At 38.7% G+C, this 13,980-nt stretch overlaps 1 protein-coding gene across 1 annotated transcript in view; it reads left to right on the top strand.

Annotated features, from left to right (window-relative positions):
* Positions 1-409: 409 nt before the first annotated feature.
* LOC6558962 (connectin) overlaps positions 410-13,980 on the top strand; it is a 120,241-nt gene continuing 106,670 nt past the window's right edge. Inside the window, exon 1 of the mRNA XM_032742716.2 lies at positions 410-432. The gene's annotated coding sequence lies outside the window, so the exon portion shown is untranslated. The remainder of the gene's footprint in view (positions 433-13,980) is intronic.

Below are 13,980 nucleotides of genomic sequence, written 5' to 3'. Positions count from 1 at the left end.
TAGTTGCTACTTGACAGCTGCAACTATATGTAAAATACTTTGCATAATTTGACTAGCAATTAAGCTCGAGAGCATACACAGAGAGAAACACACACACACACACACACATACACACTGGCCTGTGCTTACACACACTGACTGTCACCAATACATTCACACACACACACACACACGTACGAAAAGGACGACAGTCGAGTTAATGAAGCGCTTGCAAAACTTGTTGTTTTTTCTGTTGCCTACTTTTAAGCGCAAGTTGAGTACGTTTTTAGAGCTAATTAAAGAAAATAAGAAAAACTTACTGTATTTTCATTGGAAATCTATATTTATTTAATAAGTAAAAGTGTATTGAGATATGGTTCTTAAATAAATAAATTTCTACATTTATTTCCAGATTTTTGACCAAAAGTTTACCGTAAAAGAAACTAAGAATAGGTGAGTAACTTATCAAAATTGAAATGGATTTCGTTTGTAGTTTTCCGAATGTGTGTGTGTATATGTTTGTGTGTGCAGTTCTTTGACAAAGTCTAGTCCAAAGTCCAAAACCAGCAGAAACAGTTTTTGCAATTTGTCAAATAGTAAATGCTCGAATATGCATTTCATATTCAATAAATCATATTCAAACGAAGGCTTTTTGTTTTACTATTTGCCATTAGAAATATTTTCATTCCTGCCTCTATATACTCATATATGCATAAATATAGATAGATATATATTTATGCTTGCTGCAAGTGTTGTTTGCCTGCTGCCATTTGATGTTGATGGTCCGCCTGCAGTTGCCAATTGAATTTACAAATTGCAAATACATTTGCCTGAACAAGACAAACAGAGCCCCCCCAAAAATTGCCGGGCATCAATCGAAGAAGTGTTCATAAATATTTTCTGATATATTTATTGATATGTAAGTCCATATTCAAAAACTAATTGAAATTCGAAAATTTTTCGTCTTCCATCCATTTTTATTGACACTGTAAAGCAGCTTAAAAGCTTTTGCACAAAAATTGTCATACTACAAAATTGTGCTTGACTGAATTTTGATGCGTTAATTAGCCAGCTTAGCCAGTCAGCCTTTACTCCTATTAGACTTTGCATGCCAATACAAACAAAGGAAAAAAGGCATCGCATCGCTTTGCTTTGTAATGCAAATCGTACGCAAATGTTGCCAGACAAAAATATGAAATAAAGTCATCCCAAAAACACCTCAACTCCTACTCTGTCTGGATGGGAGGGGTTGGGATTGAAGCCATTACTCTGAGTGGGTTTTGCATGCAGAAAAGGGGTTATGCAAAGTCAAGCAACCTGAAAAAGACACATTTGTGATGCAAATTTAGATTTTCTCCCTTTTTTTTTTGCTGTGAGGCTCTCGAGGATGGTATTTCGAGCTTGGGTTTTGAGTTTTGGATGCTGATGGCTGCTTTCTATGGCAACGTGTAAATCAGGCTAAGTACGTGGCCTTTTTTGCTCTTTTGGCTGTCATGGTGGCAGTGCTTTGTAGTAGCGTGATCTGGTAAAAATATAAATATGTATATATCTATATATATATATGCAACAATTTTTGCGTTCACACCAGTGTTTGGCCAAGTTTTGCAAACGGGTTTTTAATATGTTAGCCCCTGCACAAGCTGGCAAGCAAGTGAATCACACTCAAAGCTTGTTTACACGGCGCAAACACTTACTCGACATATGCTCGCTCTCTCTCACTCACTCTCTTTAGGTCTATTCCTCTCTTTCTGGCTCTGTGAATCGCTTTTGCTAGCCATGGAATAATTACATATGCATGACATGACAGTCAAAGCCAAAGGGTGGGCGTAACCAATACCCACATATATATATATTTATCACATACACAAAAATACTCACACGTATGTATATATATATATATATATATAGGTGTATATGCGAAACACAGTTTTACAAGGTATTTAAATTGCGCATACGCAATTGACGCCCCAAGCATTTACTGTCCACGTAGCGAGTGCCCAGCCAGCCAATTGTTGTTTTAAATTAATTAATTTCATTTTCATTAGCAGCCGCATACCAAAGACAATACCAATAACAACAAAAAACAATAACAACAATGAGAAGAATAACAACAATAACAACAACAAGAGCAGTAATAATGTTCGAAGTTAAAAGCTTTTTTTTAATATTATATGGTTTCATTTGCCATTATTTTTGCGCTATTTGCAAATTTTGACAGCCGTTGTTGCCATTTAAAGCGATATTCGCATCACTAATTATTATTTAAATTTTTGATATGCAATGCATCGACCGACAAATGGGATTATTTTAATAAATAAATGCATGTGTGCAAAATCAAGAAGTTAGCAATACACGCATATAAAAAACATTGCGCCCAATTAACGGCTTACAATGGCGCCCAAACAGATATATAGTTGTGCAGCTGTATTATTTTTGGAGCAACTCAGCTTTGTCACTAATATTGTAACCGTTTAAAAATTTATCGCTCTTAGGAGTTTTAACTTGCTGTGAATAGGAATTTCAATAGATAAATAGGAAAACACCGCAAAGAGGTAAGCTTTTGTAGTAGAGTGACGAAGTTTCCCTTTAGAAATTTTGCACACTCATATGTCAGCATGAATGAAAGTGCTCTCATTTCTTATGGAAGAAGATATAGATGGAGATGTAGATATAGATATAGATGTTTACAAGCGCGGCATGTATACAGATTTTGGACTATAATTTGGGTGTCTCCTATCCGATCTTGATGAAATTTGTGCAGTTGATCAACAATGGCTATATCGACTCGACTGCTGATGCTCTTGATCAGCATTATCATTTAAAATTATTAAATTATTATCTATTAGTTTGGTGGTGCTTGCATAAAATCATTAAGCCTCTTCAGGTTACAAAAATGTTAGTGTATCTTTAGCGTCTGCTTATGAGAGCTTTGCATTTAAGTTGGTTGTTTAATTTTTTTTTTGGCTGTTGCGCCCATTCAATTCCAATTATTTTTTTTATCGGTTTTTGCATTGGCGTTGTCTGCCTGGCATTGTTTATAAACTCATTTCATGTTGTAATCCGCCCAATTGGCAAGTGCCCTCATGCGTGCCTACTGAGTGTTAAGCTACACTCGCAGAGGGTGGTGGGCGTGGGTGTGTGTGTGTGTGTGGGGGGGGGGGGATGGGAGGCGGGAGGTTTGTGGGAGAATGCTTGCATTACAACGTAATTACAGTAAATGCAACTTTGTCTGTGTATGAAAATTACAGACAGAAAAATGCAGCAAGCTTCATTGATGTGGATAGAAAGGGGTGTAGGGAGAGGGGTGCTGGGAGGAAGGGTGGTTGCAGTTGCTGCTGGGTAGGCGAAAATTTGTGTCAGTTCACGCATCAATTCGCTGAGAGTTGGGCGAATCTGGCCTTAGTTTTTGGCTAATGCTTGCAGCAAAACAACAAAGAGAAATTTTAACGCAAACTAATGCAAAATCTTTCGATATAAAACAGAACAACAAAACAAGAGCACCAAGAACAAAACAAGTGGCGTGCCTGGCAGCATTCAGCACAAATAAATTGAAAAGCAAATGCAAAGTGCGCGCCTGGCATCCTGTTTGCGTCGCCCGCATCCTGCCCCCAGCTGCCGCTTGCCGCATGCCTCCGCACCTCAATGGCGCAGCGCAAGACAAATGAGTCTGCATCAATCTTAATTAATTATTTAAACGCAGCGGGCATGGAAATGGCTGCCACGGCATTAAAGTAGTGACTACAACGCCCCTGCAGCCAACTTTTGGCATCGACTCCAACTCTGACTACGAATCTGACGCAGAGTCTGACTTGGTAGCTGGTTGTGAAGCCGCAGCTTTTGACTTGCCTCTTGCCTTATGCCTTGTGCGTTGTGCCACTTGCTGCTGCCATTTTCATTTGGGTGTTGCCTCTTGTTTCTGTGTGTTGTGCGCGTAATTAAAACGAAAGCCTTTTGATATTTAAATTATTTTTCATAAATTGCATTGCACCAGCAGCTAAAGTAACAACAAAGAGCAAAAGCAACAGCAGCAGCAATAGCAAAAGCAACAGAAACATCAGCGATCGTCTGCCCAAGATTGAGAGCTATATGCACACCCTAACTGTGAAAGGATTCCCCTTAATGGCATATTTAAGAAATACACAAATAATTTATTACTTAGATCGGAAACGTTTGTGTGTCTCAAGTTCAGAGTGTATCTTTTGTGCACATTTACTTAATAATTTATCTAGAAAGTGATACTTTTGTAGCTCTATATAATATATTTAATTTCGTAACAGGTGCTTAGGCATTTTTAGTTTTCTGATGGTATCCAAACTGTTGGAAAAAGTAAGCACATATTAAATTTTGAAACAGATGATAAAGATACAAATTTATTTTTGAAAGACCATTTTTAAGCATACGCAACTCAAGAGATGGGTTCTAAATCATCGTTTTTAAATAACAAAAAAGGAAAAAGATACTTTTGGATTTGTAGTTTTAAGACAGGATCCTTAGGCACCCGCAGCTCCAAATTATAGTAGAATTTGTTCAACAATTGAAAGCTAATCATTTATGAAATTTTCTAACAGATACTTTTAACTTCAGAGAGTATCTCCAATCAGATTTAAATTGCTGCGGCTTGCGTTTAAATTAAGTCTCCTGGTAGTAAAAGTGAGACACCATCAAAAACCTGGAGCGCAACCTGCCACACATATATCATGTATTCGGGTGTGTGTGTATTTGGCAAGTGCCAATCAATTCCAGACTAGCACCCCCTCTTCCCCCACCCATCCTTATAACTGACACCCTTCCATCTCAAAAATTTGTGTACAGTTTCTTGCCAGCTTGGTGCTTAGTAATTATGATTAATATCATTTAAATTAAATGGCTTAATTGTGTGGCGCGCGAGCTTTGTCATTAAATGATTTTTATCACCAGCATGGTGGTGAAAATACAATTTACCATTTGCAGCCGGGTGGTGCACCGGGTGGTGCTACTGGTGGTTCATTTTCTTTTGTCTTTGGCACCTGGGCCTTGGTTGCCAGACAATTTCATTTAATGAAGACAGTGTTTTTGTTGTTGACCAGTTGTACAGTTGCCCTTCTCTTTGTTGCAAACTGTTGCTCAGATTTGGGGCACACAATGCAAAGGCTAAATGATATTCATGCTTCTAGTATTTAATCCCTTAATCACTGGTCAGTCCGTGCTACCTTCCACTTGTTGTTCTAGTTGCTGCTGCTGCTGTTGTTGCATGCCACATAAAGCCGCATGAAGCGCATGCTGGCACGTCAACGAATAAGTAAATCCGATTTGAAGTACTCACATTTTACACTAAAAACGTGCAATGTCATTTCCACTCCCCTCCCCCTGGAATGAAGCCATTAGCATGGCAAATATTATTTTATCAAATTAAAATGGCAAACTTTGCGGTGCATCACGTAGTAGACACCCCCACTTCGCCTCCCCTTAACCCATTTATTGCACGCTTGCCAAAGCTGTTGCACATTTTCGGGGGCAAGCGCAGATATTTCGCCTGTTAATGCAGTAATTTGCTTATGTATACCATAAATGTGACACGATTGCCCCGCTTGCTACCGTCCCACGTTTTTATGCGCTTGATTTAATGCAATTCTGTGGCAAGTGCCAAAAAAATAAAAATAAATAAAAATTGTAGTAATCGTTGAAAATGTCACAAAAAATGCATGCCAAAAATTAAGGCTGCCAGCATGCATAAAAATTATTCGCAGAGTGAACGCTCTAGAGCACGAGTATATAAATAAATTATGTATTTTTTTATAATACGCTTTGTGGCATGGGAAGACACACAACACGGGAACTACTAGAAGAAAAATATTGTCTACAATTGAGCTGGATAAAGGCACCATAAAGTGGTTATAACCAAAAACGGAACTCTTGAACCAAAGAAGATGCTCTGATTTGTTGATTTAAGAGCTATGATCTCAAAAGGTGGCACAATATATCTAACAGATTTCAATGTCTAGATACCGCAATTGAACCAAAAATGAAAAAAAAATAAAACATTATAATTGTATCTGAATGCTTAGTTTCACTCTTGTACTTCACTCAATACACATGCCACTATATCACATAGTCTAACTTCTCTATTGTTCTCTGTCTTTTTAACGTTTTACTTACTTGAGTGATTGTGTTGACTTAACTCTGCTGTTGGCAAACATTTGTATAGTTGTATAAATGTATGGGTGCAATAATATGTTTAGACGCCACTCAACATATTGCCATGTTTCCATTATGATTATTTATGTATATAATGAATTGTTATAGAGTCTGGCTAGCTACCTAAGTCTAGACCCATTGTGAATGATGTCTGAGCTGCGGGGGCATCTCTCTCTCTCTCTCTCTCTCTCTCTTTCTCTCTCCCATTCCCTTCTCTCTATCTCTGGTTGCATACAACAAAATTTATGACGCGACGCAAATCGGCTGAAAATACTCGTAATTGCACAATGCGACGATCTTTTTTTTTCTTTGGGTTCGAGTGCGGACTGTGGTTCTATTTTGGGCAAACCACTGTGAGGAGGGGGTGGGGTGTGGGCTGGGCTGGGTAGCCGACAAAAGTGGATAATATGTGGATATTTTTGGTCACGTTTGAATTTATTTGATTGCTAGCACTTTTAGCATTGTTGTAGCTGACGTTTTATTTAATGCCCTGCCAACAGCAGCAGCAACAGCAGCAGCAGCAACGAGGCCAACAACTGTGGCCAGTTCGCCGGTTAGGCAGTGCATGGAAATTGCTCGGGAAACGTACAATTTATTTTAGTTCATTTCTTTTTGCCACCATTTTGGCGACACGCCCCACCCACACCCACCTCCTCCCGACCACACAATTGATGTTGATGTTGTTGCCTACTTTCGATTTTGGCATGTCGCGCCACACACGTTCCCCAAATTGTCCGTGTCCCGTGTCCATGTCCGACAACTCCATGTGTATGTATTTTTGTTTGCCTTGGCTGCCATTTGGCGGTCGTCGTCCTCGACATAATTTGAACAGTCACAGCCAAAAAAAAAAAGAATACATTCGAGAGCGACAGACAGACAGAACACAAGTTGGCAAGTTATCAGCCAGACAGCAACTACAACAACAACGAGGTGGAGGAGCTGCCACCTGGCTAAGGGAAAGCTGAAGCTAAAGCCAAACAAGCCATTTGATGTTTTCATTTGGTTGGCCCCATCAACTTTGTGGTCGCTCAACGACCAGACCAGGTTGGGGGAAGGCACCCCACAGCTCGCGCAAGGACCCTTTTGTTTTTACCCCAAATAGCTGACAAAAAAAATAAACAAAAAAACAAAGGACAAAAATAAGGGTGCAGCTAAAAAAAAAAGAATCACACACACTCACACACACACCGAAGCGAGTGTGCTCTATGTAACTAAAAATAGTCGAAAGGGTTTTGCATTCAGAGGATTAACTTAAAAGCGAATACATTTAGTGATCTCTGTAAAAGAAGACGCAACGATTTCGTAACCCTTGGAATAAAAATTGAGTACGAGCAGGATTTATATAATACCTATTTCAAACATTTGCTAATATTTCCGACTATGTTACATTTGTAGATCTCAGTGAATGGAAGGAGTGCTAGTAATTTAATATTGATTTCGACAACTACACACAATGAAAGTACCTTCAAGTTGTCAGAGATTTATATAGGTATATATTTATATATATGTTAATATTTCCGACTAGACTATATTTGTTGATCTCAGTGAATGGAAAGAGGGCTAGTAACTTAATATTGATTTCAACTATTACACAAAATGAAAGTACCTTCGAGTCAGTGTATTTATGTAGGTATACATTTATATATATTTGGTAATATTTCCGACTGGCCCCCTCCAAAACTTTGTTCAGTCTTTAAGTCGTATCTTTAGGGGCTCCGTTCGTGACAACAGCAAATAAATTGCAGCGTTATTTGCATAAAAATGCGATGCGCCTTGGTGCGAGTGACAATGAAATTTAAATATTTATGCCATACGCTTAATATTATTAGAGTTGCTTAAAACTTTCGGGGAGCGAAAAGCTTGGCAGCAAACTTATATTAAAACATATTTTCCGGATTTTTGTGTGGTGCGTGTCAGGCAGGCAGTTTTTGCTTATTGTGGTTGTTGTTGATGTTGCTGTTGTGGCATGAAACAAGCATTAAAATACCATGAAATTGAGTCACAATGACTGGGGCTGCTCTTGTTGTGAATGCAACTTTCAAATTTGAATTGAGTGCGACGTGTCCGTTTAATGAGCAGCCAAACGAAAGTAACATGCACAGAAAACGAAAGCAACAAAAAAAAAAAACTAGGACATAGGGAGAACAGCAGCAAAAGCAACAAAAGCGACAAAAAGAGCAACAACAGCAACACGAGCGACAACAACAGCAACAAGAGCAACAACTAAGAGCATAAAAGTCAAAGCGTCAAAGCAATGAATCACCAGACTGCCTCTGCGAATGGGAAGGCAAAGTGAGGCAAATGTTGCACACTGCAAATGCTGTGGTGCCCCACTTGGCCCTAGCCCTAGCCAAACAAATTCAACTTGAAGTGAACTCGACTTCGAGTTGACTTTTGACCGTCAAACAAGCGTCGGCAACTTGGCGTTGTCCGCGAGTGGAAAGTGTGCAAAGTGCATGCAAGCAAAAGTCGAGTTTTGCAAGACGCCAACTGACCTCCCACTTTGATACCAAAAACCTGCAACCCTTGAACCCCCTGTTGCCCCCTGAACCGGAACTCTCCTCAGTTCAAAAGCAAGCGCGTCATTTTAGTTTAGCAAAAGTTTCGAAAAGTATTTTGCACGGTTTTGCTTTTGTAGCACACCGAATCAAAAAACTGCAAGCAGATAGCAGACGCTTAATAAATGGTCCTTGGAATACTATGGGAAATGAAAGCAATGCCATACACTTGGAACAAATATTTAGACATTTCTAACAAATTAAAAAAAAGCGTTTTTTTGGCAAGCCTTTCCAATTAGTAGAATTTTATTGTTATATTGTAATTATTTCTACAAACGAAAAAAATATCCTAGTATGTGGTGAGATTTTCTAAAATTGAGTTTTATTGCTTTGCTAAGTGCACACAAATAAAATGGAATCTGTAGGTCGCTCTTTGATTGCCTTGACTTAGATTGAGGGCGGACTGCGGGAGGTATTTGGCAATTGGTTAAAAGTTAACGTATGAAAGATGTTTGCATTCTGTTCAATGCAACAGGAAAAGAAAAATATTCGAATTTTGATTCATGTTGCAGCTGTTGGATCGAATCTTGTCTTACATTGCCCTGGAAATGTCCATCAATTAATTTTTGGTTTCTAATTGGTAGCAGTTGGCAAGCATTTCTGGTGATATCCAGTTAAAGCATGCTTGTAATAAAGAACACACTTTGAGCCAATTTGGCCTAAACGATTAAATTGTCGACTAGAAACTACAAATTTTGCTCAAATTATTATTTACATAATTTCGAAAATGGAAAAAATAATATTTAATGCGACTCGCAATTGAGGAAATATAATATATTAATGTGTCTTGTAAGTAGTTCTGTAATTATAGAATGAAGACTCAATCTGTAGTTCAAGTTTTAAATTTCATGTGCAGCTCGTTTCTATCAAAAGACTTCAAGCCAACTTCCCTAAGGCAATTTTCAAGCGTTTGCTTAATAATCATGTTCAAATTATTTTGAAATTTTAATAAATTGTAATTTAATAACTTTACACAATTATGAAAATATAATAAATTAATATTAATCTGTGTGGCTTGCACATAATTCAATAATTATATAATTAACACTCAATGTGTAGTTCAAGTTACCAATTTTATTTTCACCTAATTTCCATCAATAGGTGCTCAAATTTCTATGGTTACTTCAAAAACCATAACCCATTTTGTGGTTAGCTTATTTTGTTGTTTTTGTTGTTGCAACCGCAGTAATTAATCATTTAAAAAACAAACAAAAATACTCGTTTACCATTTTCTCAGCACAATTAATTCTGATCAAATGAAATGTGTGCGATATCAAAATATTTAATATTTCTGTTGAATAGCTCGATTTTTTTGTGTTGGGCTGTTAATGTACTGTGTCATCAACTTACAACGTCAATTCATAATTAACATGAGCATAAATAGCTATTAAATGGTTTAAATAACTGCTAGTAATTAAAACAAAAATAAACAGCAAGCAACAAAAAAATGCGTGCAAAAAAGTGAAAAACCGTTTAGAAAAAGGTAAAATTTTATAACGGCTGGAAAAAAGTAAATAAAAATAAAGGTTGTTGCTGCAGCAGCAAAATAGCTGCCTGAACTTTGAGAGGGCAAACCATTCACAAACTCACACACACGCTCACTCGCACACCCAAAACACACAAATGCAAGCCGCAAAAGTCACTCACACAACATAAAAATGCTTTTAAAATGTCAAAGCGCGTAAAAAGAAAGCCAACATGTGCGAAAGAGACAGCATGAGCGGCTTAATGTGAGGGGATGAAGTGGGAGAGGGGGTGGTTGGGTACGTAGGATGGGGCGGCAAGTTAAGGGATTGATGGCAGCAGCGCTTAATGCGCAAAAGTTCACATTGCGTATACGCCGCATTTTGCCAAAGTCAAACACGAAATGCGCCTAATCAAAAATGCTTTGCGTGCCGTTTGAAGTTGCACACAGCCCAATAAACACGACCACACACCCACACACACACACACATATACACAAACACATAGGGGCAGTGCTTTGTGCTTTGACTGCCTTTGGTTTTACTATTTGAGTTTTATTAATGCTAAGCGGCTCGCGCCATATAATCTCATGATGATTTAACTACTCTATTGATGAATTTACCAACTCTGCTCGTCTCTCTCGTTTCAACTTTATCTCAAGTTCTTCGTTTTGTTGTCCTTTGCTGCAGTTTACGACTGGCCACAAAGATTTCTTGCATACACCCAAAATGAAAATTTTGTTGCTCGGCATTTATATAAGAGTTAAGCTGTTGTCTGTCTGAGAGGCTGAGCAGGAAATCAGTAGGAAATCACTAGGTCCTCAAGTTCGTATCACCGTTAAATCGTAAGTTCCTAAAATATAGGTCTATGAATTTTGTAAGCTATGTCAAAAGTTTTTGGGTATAAGTCTAAAATTACTAATGTTTTATAATAAATATAAGTAACCAAAGAGCTTATATAACAATTCTTCAATCTACTCACATAGCACAGCACTCTGGAAATATTTTTGTAAATTTAAAAAAATTCACACCGAAATTTGGAAATGCAAGTAGATTTTAGAAAATTCAGAATCATAAATTTGAAAGATTAACTTTTCTTTGACGCCAAAAATATGGCGGATTTTCTTTTAATGAGTATACGCTCAGCTTGAGCTTCAGCTTGAGTTTGAGTTGTTCTTCGCGGAAAAGTTAAGCTGTCAGAAAAACGCCCAAAAAATTATTCATGCAATGTGAAAGCGGCGTTGACGCTGCTGCCATCAGCTCATCAACCCATTATTTCAAAAGCAGACTCTGACTCTGGCTCTGGCTTCCCTTCAGCACCAGGCAGGCTGGCAGGCAGGCACCCTGGTCGTGAATAATTTGGGTCACTTGGCGGCAGTTAGTCAGTCAGCTGCATTGTTGCTTCTGGGGCTGCTGTGGTCGCGTTTTTCATTGTCGGCATGCGGCAAGTGGCATTTTTCAAGCGAGCCCCCATCCTCGTCCCTCGTTCCTCGTCCCACGTCGTGCCTGCTTAAAACGCCTTTAAACTGAAAGACGACATAATTAATTAAGCAAGTCGGTCTGACTGATGTCCTGCGTTCGCATTCTCGCATTGTTATGCGTGCCGCGAAAGGGTCGTCACTTTAGTTTTGGATGGCGCCTCGCAAATGGTCAGTGTCGCAGTCGCAGTCGCACTTGGAGTCGCAGTCGCACTCAGAGTCAGAGTTATAGTCAGAGTTGGGGTTCCATTCGTGTGCCTCATTTGCCGTTGAGACTCGGAAATTTATGCGGCCCAACAGGCCAAAACTGTAGGCAGCTTCTGACATCGCTGCCTCAACCCATTCCCCCTTCAAAAAACCAGCCAGTGTGTGTAATAATTTAATAAAACGCTCTAACAGCAGCGCTGGATGTAAATGTGAAAACTTTTCAAATGTTTGCACAGCCAGCAGCTAAAAACCATACACTCACAAAAAAAATCGCCAATTGTAAATAAACTTATTATTCAGAAAGTAAATTTCTAAGATTGGATTGCTAAAAAACAGAGTTTTTTTTTCTCTTAATTTCATGGTATATTTTTGAAAAATGTAGAAAAATTGTCTAATTTTCGGTGTTTTTCTGCATATGCTTACAAGCCACTCTAAAAAAAAAGCATTTATGTAGCTTATATTATTAATAAGCATTTTAAGATTTCACAAGTATAAACATTATAGATATTGTATGAAATTAATATTATTCAATGTGAAAACACCTAAGCTCCAATATATATGTATAATATAAAAGAAACACTTTATTGTGTTCAGGGCGACTCAGTGCGATTGTTTTTCTGAGTGTAGAAAAAGCAACAAAGCTAAAAAATGAGCTGCAGCTCTAAAAGCCAGGAGAAGCCGGAAGTGCTTCGAGCGCTTCTCGCTGTGATTGCCAACATGTTGTGGCTCTGCTCATTTCTATACATGTCTGCAAGTGTACACGTGTGTTAGTGCAAGTGTGTCTCTGTGTGTGTGTGGGTTACTTGTTGTTGTGTGTTAATTTTTAAAAACTGCCCAACAGCCAAAAACTCACAACTTTAGCGCGCTGCAAATGAAATAACACAAAAGCCATTGCTGTGATTATTTTGGCTAAACTAACTCGCTGCCTGCCTTAGAATGAATGGGTGGAGAGAGAATTCTGAATAGTACCAATTTGGGAGCTAGGAAACAACTGGACATGAAACTATTGCAATTTTAATGCATTGCCCGGCTACTTAGCCTTTTATGCTGTGGGTGCAATGAACCCAGCACACAGAGTCCATCACGGCACTACAGAGCTCAGCAATTCAATTCAATTCAACAGAGAAAATGCTCTCAGAGAGAAATTCAAGCTGGCAAAACACAGGGCTCCGTATTTGATTTAAACTTGATTAACGCCTTTTTGGGCTGACAGTGGACTTAAAATGCAAACTGCTGAAAAGCGATGGGCTTTTTTGTTGTTTTCTGCTTTTTATTAAATGTCTGCTTGAAATGCCAGGCGAACTTTTAACATAACAGTCAATAAGAAGTTTAATTATGGCTGTTATTGTTGCCATCGTTATTGTTGATATTGGCCAATGGTCAATGGTCAATGGTCAATGCGATTACAGTGCTATTTGCAGTGATTGCAGTCGCTCAATTCAATTGACAGCAACTGTCAGTTTGGCGCTGCTCCCTTTCCGATTTTATGTATATTTATTTTAAGCTCATAATGTGCTGACAGCTGACACGGACAGAGAAGCGACTGTGAGCATGGGATATGCTTAAGTGTAAATTAATTGCATAAATTAAGTAAATAAATTAAGTAAAAGGGCGGCTGGCAAAGAAAATAAAACGATGCATGCGGCGAATGCGGCGTATGCGTAATGCAATGTCAACTGAAGTCAGGCGTTAAGTGTTGAGAGTGGCCGCCATGTTTGCTGCCAACTTGTAAATGTGCAAATAATTATCGAAATAATTGAAAAGGGATATCCCAAAAAGGGGAAGGAAACGAAGCGCAAACAACAAACAACAAGACATCAACGGACGAAAGGGCGAAAGGAGGACGAGGACGAGAGCGAAGAGTAGGTCAACACTAAAGTGTCTTGAGCGTAATGCTAATGCGCTACTTGGGTCCTTTTGCTTCAGGGTCTATCTGTCGGCCTGTCCGGGCTGTCCAGGCTGTCCAGGCTGTCCAGGCTGTCTGCCTGCTGTCCTTGCTACTATTGCTGTTGCTGTTGATTCCTTTTTAATTATACGAAACAACAGGTCGAGCCGTGAAGGATCTGCTTGTCTCAGTGTCTCCTGTTTGGCTGCTGCGCTTTTATTTCTTGCGATACTCTG

This window comes from Drosophila grimshawi, unplaced genomic scaffold (genome assembly GCF_018153295.1).
Source record: "Drosophila grimshawi isolate 15287-2541.00 unplaced genomic scaffold, ASM1815329v1 contig_44, whole genome shotgun sequence".
Taxonomy (NCBI): Eukaryota; Metazoa; Arthropoda; class Insecta; order Diptera; family Drosophilidae; genus Drosophila; species Drosophila grimshawi.
This window is presented reverse-complemented; position numbering and strand designations above follow the sequence as displayed.